The 6,245-nt window shown below is 43.3% G+C and overlaps 2 non-coding genes across 2 annotated transcripts; both read left to right on the plus strand.

Moving 5' to 3' along the window:
* The first annotated feature begins 2,766 nt into the window (after positions 1–2,766).
* On the plus strand, positions 2,767–2,840 carry trnat-ugu (transfer RNA threonine (anticodon UGU)). Its single transcript has one exon. It is a non-coding gene; the product is annotated as a tRNA-Thr (tRNA).
* A 3,323-nt stretch (positions 2,841–6,163) lies between these two features.
* trnas-gcu (transfer RNA serine (anticodon GCU)) lies at positions 6,164–6,245 on the plus strand. The gene has a single exon. It is a non-coding gene; the product is annotated as a tRNA-Ser (tRNA).

A 6,245-nucleotide genomic window follows, 5' to 3' on the forward strand; every position in this document is an offset into this window, starting at 1 on the left:
GGGCTCCGTTATAGCTGCTCCTGTCAGTCAAACACAAAGATAAATTGTAAATCTGAAACAGAAAGCGTTAATGTAAAACACTTAATATCAACCACCAGTTTTTCCCTCTTTCCGGCTTTTAAAACAATCTGTTTCACAGTTTGTCAAACCCAAAACAGCCTCTGGTATTTGCTGATCGAGAATTTCAGTGGAAATTGGGACCGTCACTTAGTATCGGAACAAATATACCCGCTGAGGTTTCGGGGTTGTTACTGGTTTATTTATATCAGTGAGTGACTGGTTTTAAACTAGGTGAGGATCTAAGCCTGAGGTAAGAGCCTGGGATAGACAAGAGATTCTACAATATATCAAGTTAAATTACATTGATTCCACCAACACTGTACATCACATCCCTTAAACATTGTTACCTGTTACTGTATAAAACTGGTGAGAGTGGAAATGGGAAATAACTGAAAAAACCTGCATTGTATCAAACGTATTATTATTATACAAACAATGTACAGCCTATCCCATAAAAAAGACTCAATGTAAAACCAGTCGCCAGTCCCAGACCCGCTGTGCCCGTGATGTGATTTGCATCCGATTCTGACTGACTTAGTATCAGACGCGCTCCCGTCAACAGTAAACGGATGGGGCCGGATCCTTAAGAGAAAAATGAGGACCGACGTCCGCATAACCTGTCTTCATAATTTAACCATTTTAGCCCCGGTATCATTCTGGTCATTCGGCGCTGCACCACTCCAAGGCCAATATTTCCTTCCTGATGTGTGGTGCCCAGAGCTGAATGCAGTACTTTAAATGGGGTCTCAGCAGGGATTTCTATCTGTAACATACTTTCCCCCTTTGAGTACCAGCTTCCTTGAGATAAAGGCAAACATCCCATGAGACATTTAAATCAATTTTTCTACCATTCCACTGGATTTAGCGATTTCTGTACTTGGACCTCTAAATCTCTCTGCTCCTCCACAGTTCCTAGCTTCTCACCATTTAGAAAATACTCTGATCTATCTTGCTTCAGTCCAAAGTAGATGAACTCACACTTCTCCATATTGAAAGTTTGAACAGACTGGGGCTCTTCTGCATAGAAAAGAGAAGGCTAAGGGGTGACCTGATATAGGACTTTAAGATTATCCAATGGTTTGATAGGTTAGACGTAGATAAGGTGTTTGCATTTGTGGAGGTGGGGATTCCAAATCATTGAGGCAATGAATATCAGGTATTCACATTTACCCAGAGAGAAGTTAGAATGTGCAATTCGCTCCCACAAGGAGTAGTTTAGGCGAATAGCATGGATTCGTTTACAGCGAAGCTAGAAAAAGAAATGGAGGAGAAAGGAATATAATGGTTTGCTCATCGGGCTAGATTAAATGGGGATGGCGGAGGCTTGTTTGCAGCATAAACACCGGCATTGTCTAGCTGGGCCGAATTGCCTGTTTCCGTGATGTACATTCTATGTAATTCTATGTTACTCCATCTGCCACAGTTTTGCCAACTCACTTAATTTATCAATTTCCCTTGGCAACTTTATGCTTCCATCTACATGACTCACTGTGACACCTATCTTGGTGTCAGCGACACACGTGGATATACGGCTCTCTATTCCTTGGTCTACGTCATTTATATGCCGGGTCTCTGTCTCCCATCTTCTATCCAACTCCCTACCCATTTCATTAAGTTGCCTTAAATTCTACGCACTGTCATTGTGGTTAACAGTCTCTTATATGGTACCTTATCGAATACCTCTGGAAGTCAATATCATATAACAACCATGGACACTCCATTAACTACCATGTTAGTTACATCTTCATAAAGTTCAACTAGTTTTGTTAGACTTGACTTACAAAATATCCATGCTGGCTCTCTCTGATCAATTCATGTTGATCCAAGTGCTCAATCTTTCTTTCCCTAATAACGGAAACTGGCAACTTCCCCACAACGGATGTCAGACTAATGGGTCTATAATTTCCAACATCATCTCTGCTACCCATCCCAAATAATGGAGTGACATTGAAATTGTTTCCATCAAAGGAACAATTCCTGAACCAAGAGAGTTTGAACGATCATGACTAAAGCATGTACAATTTCCTCACCTGGTCCTCTCAGTCCCCTGGGATGGTCACCATCAGGTCCTGGAGATTTGTCTATCTTTCATCTAATTATTTTCTCCATTGCCATTATTTTACTTATACTGAATCCCCTTGATTTATTTACAGTTTTCCACATATCTCTGATATGTCAGCCTCATTTATTTCTGTGAAGAACGAAGCAAAGTAAATATTTAGCAACTCTACATTTCATGATTTTCAATTACAATATCACCACCATCTGTCTTTCAGCGTCTCACATTACTCTAAGCCTCCATTCTTTCACTTAATATACTGGTAAAAATCTTGACTGTTGTCCTCATTTCCCTAACAGTTTTTTCTCCTTTTCCCTGTTTGGGCCTCTTCCGGTTTTTAATTTTCAGCACCAAAATAAACAATACTTTGCTGTAAAGTTCGTCTCAATATTTCTTCACTTTCAGAGAGAGAATTGTCCAAACCGGTAATTTACTTAATGTAACAAACATAAGTACACATAATCATCCGTATATCAACGCATTGATGGACACACAAAGATGGACACAACGAGATATGCAGGCAGCATCGGGATGAACAGGTGAACGAACAAGCTGAACAGACAAAGATGAAACGGTCTGAACCCCAAAAAGTGACGTATCGCTGATAGATATTAATGAGAGGAGCTGGGGCTGAGTTATCATGAATGGGCGCCGTGGCTTAGTTGGTTAAAGCATCTGTCTTGTGAACAGAAGAGCCTGGGTTCAACTCCCAGCAGTACCTTGTGTCACTAATTATTTTTACCTAATTTGTGGAATTAAGCGACAAAATGGCACTTTGGAATTGGTATTTGTTCAGGTTTGAGGGGGAAACTGACATCAGATTGACTCTTCTAAAACGCCCTTTCATTGTACAGTCAGACCTCTCATAGAATGTGTCTGCAACGGGTTAACTTAAAGACACGTTCTTGTTTCTGGGCTCGTTGGGGTCAGGGTGCAATTCACGATTTGAGGTTCAAACCCGGAAGTAGTCCTAATTTGGACCTTGACTTGTCATCTTGACCTGCGGTGAAAATCTTTGCAAAGAGGAAAATGAAGTCACCAGATCACTCCACCTGAATCTCCAGACACCGATGAAATATATCCCAGGCTGTTAACAGAAGCAAGGAAGGAAATAACGGAGGCTCTGACCATCATTTTCCAATCCTCCCTGGTCACAGGTGATATGCCGAAGGATTGGAGGGCTGCTAAAGTTGTACTGTTGTATAAAAAGGGAGAAAAGAATAGATAAAGTAATTATAGGCCAGTCAGCCTAACCTCGGTCAGGCTGAAGGTATTCTATTAAATCTACTCTGCACTTCCTCCACGGCCAATACAGGGAGGAGGGGACTCTTGACTGACAAGCCTCAGCTCCATCAGGAGAGGGAGACTGACCCACGCTCTCTCTTGCTTCTGGGATGTGCCACTTTAGAAAAAAAAAGGTGAATTTCTCTATATCTTTAAAAGCTCTGTCTCACTGCACATGATTTAAAGTGTATTGTGGGACGCTGTGAGTGTCTCTGTACCTGTAAACTCTCTGACTCACTGCACGGATGTTTAATGTGTACTGTAGGATAGTATGTAAGTATCTCTGTATCTTTAAACTCTCTGTCTCTCTGCACAGGTATTGAAAGTGCATTGTAGGATGACGTGTGTGTCTTTATGCCTTTAAACTCTCTGTTTCACTGCACAGCATTGACAGTATATTGTAGGACGGTATGAATGGGATGAGGGTCTGTGGGGCGAAGTGTAGCCGATTGGGAGCAGCGCCCGTTTGCGGGGTGAGTATTGTACGCTTGCTTTTCTCTCTCCCTTCTATCTTTCTTTCTCTCTTTCTTTTTTTCACCTCCCTCTCTCCCATTCTTTCTTTCACTCTCTTTTCATTCCTCTTATTTCGTTCTTTGTCTTTCTGCCCCAGCACCTTTGTCTTTATCCTGTTTTTGTTCTCTCATGTGTCTCTGCTGGATGATCCAAAATTCAGACCCGCCGCTTCTTCCAGCTTTTCCTTCCTTCCACAATCATGGTCTATTTCATTGAGACTTTCCTGCGGCCTTGCCGAATCTAACATTCACTTTCACATTCTTACGCCTTTACGTTTGCTCTCCATCGACCGCTGTTTCTCGGGGGCACATGTCCCGTTCGCATCAATGTTCATTTGTGCCTTGAAACCAATCGATACATTTCGATCTGCTCCAGAGACAAGCTCTAAGAAAGCAGGGCTGGCATTCGGAAGGACAGCGCATACTTTTCCGTGAAATTTCCATGGGGTATCTTGTGACACGGGGGATGTTAACATGGTTTTGTTTCCATGGTCGTTGGCGCTTTTCCCCGAGCAGTTGATGTGCGGGAGAGACGGACGGCGCGACATAGCTGCGAATGACGGCTGAAAGCTGCACTTTAGCAATCTGGGCGGTGCAGGAAAGTCGGACATGTTCCGCTTGATCTTAATAGGTCTGTGGAAATGTCCGATTGAAAAGGAATGAGGAGAAATGAAAAGAGCGGCAATGGTGAAAAGGTGTCGATTACAGGAGATTGGCCGTGAGCGAAAGGTCCTTTGAAAGCTCGGCGTGGAGGAGATTTTGTTCCGAAACGGCAGACTTTAAGCGCGTGAGGAAAGTAAAGTGCGAGCTGCGTCCTTGGGTCAAATTGGGTGTTTTCAGGAAAACAGCCATTGTGAAATCACAAAAATGAAAACAGAAAATGCTGAAAACGCTGAGCAGGTCAGGCAGCGCCTGTGGAGAAAGAACCAGAGGAAACGTTTCAGCTCTATGACCTTCATCATCAGATCTGAATGACTCACCATATGCGTGAGTAACTGCGCTGTGTGAACTGCTGGCTTCCATCTCTGAATTATGAGGGTTCGAATCTCACTTCTGCCAGAATTTGTGCACTCTTCGATTTTCGCCGCCTCACCAAATACCCTTCTTTGATAAGAAGTGTTTTTCCGCATTGCTGGTTTGCACCTTTTTGCACAATTCAGCAAAGTCTGGATTGCCACCAACTGTTTCTTAGACGGAGGTGTTGGGACTGTGAGGTGTGATCTCGGTGAAGTATCAACCAATGTGCACAATGGCGCCCTGGTGAACCGAGTACCTCTTATAGTCAGTATAATATAAAAGATATGCACCATAATTATGAATTTCTTCTTTGCATCACACTAGGATTTATTATCAGGGAATGTACATGAGCAGGTCGATTTACGTCACGCTCCGGTCGCTTCGCATCGCCTCCCACAAATAGAATAGAATCAGAGAAAGGTCACAGCACCAAAAGATGCAATTCGGCACATCGAGTCCGTGCCGGCTGTCTGCAAGTTCAATCCAGACAGACCCACTCCCCCACCCTATCCGTGTAGCCCTGTATTTTCTTTCGTTTCAAATACTTATCCAGTTCCTTATTGAAGACCATGATTGAATCTGCCTCCACCACCCTCTCGGGCGGTGTATTCCAGATCCTAAACACTCGCTGTGTGGAAAAGTTTTTCCTCATGTCACCTTTGGTTCTTTTGCAACACACATTAAATCGATGTTCTCTGGTCCTTGAACCTTCCGACAATAGGAACAGTTTCTCTCTATCTACTCTGTCTGGATCCTTCATGATTTTGAATACCTCCATCAAATCTCCTCGGAACCGTCTCTGTTCCAAGCAGAACAACCCCAGCTTCTCCAACCTATTCATGAAACTTATGCCCCTCATCCCTGGAATCTTTACAGTAAATCTCTTCTGTGGGGATTCGGTATTAACATCGCCGAATCCCCCACCATCAACATAACTGTCGTTAACATTAACCGGAAACTTAACTGGACCAGCCGCATAAATACTGTGGCTGCAAGTGCAGGTCAGAGGCTGGATATTCTGCGCCAAGTGACTCACCTTCTAATTCCCTAAAGCCGTTCAACCATCGACAAGGCGCCATTTGAGTGAGTTGGAATACTCGTGTGATGGTCATCGACCTGAAACGTTAACTCTGTCTCGATGAATAAAGACCTGCTGAGGAGATACACATTTACAGTTATTATTTCAGTATTTTCATTTTGAATAAAGGGGCTTTCGCGTATTTTTGCATGTGACGAGGTGGCCGAGAGGTTAAGGCGATGGATTGCTAATCCATTGTGCTCTGCACGCGTGGGTTCGAATCCCATCCTCGTCG

The sequence above is a fragment of the Heptranchias perlo genome, chromosome 20 (assembly GCF_035084215.1).
Source record: "Heptranchias perlo isolate sHepPer1 chromosome 20, sHepPer1.hap1, whole genome shotgun sequence".
Taxonomy (NCBI): domain Eukaryota; kingdom Metazoa; phylum Chordata; class Chondrichthyes; order Hexanchiformes; family Hexanchidae; genus Heptranchias; species Heptranchias perlo.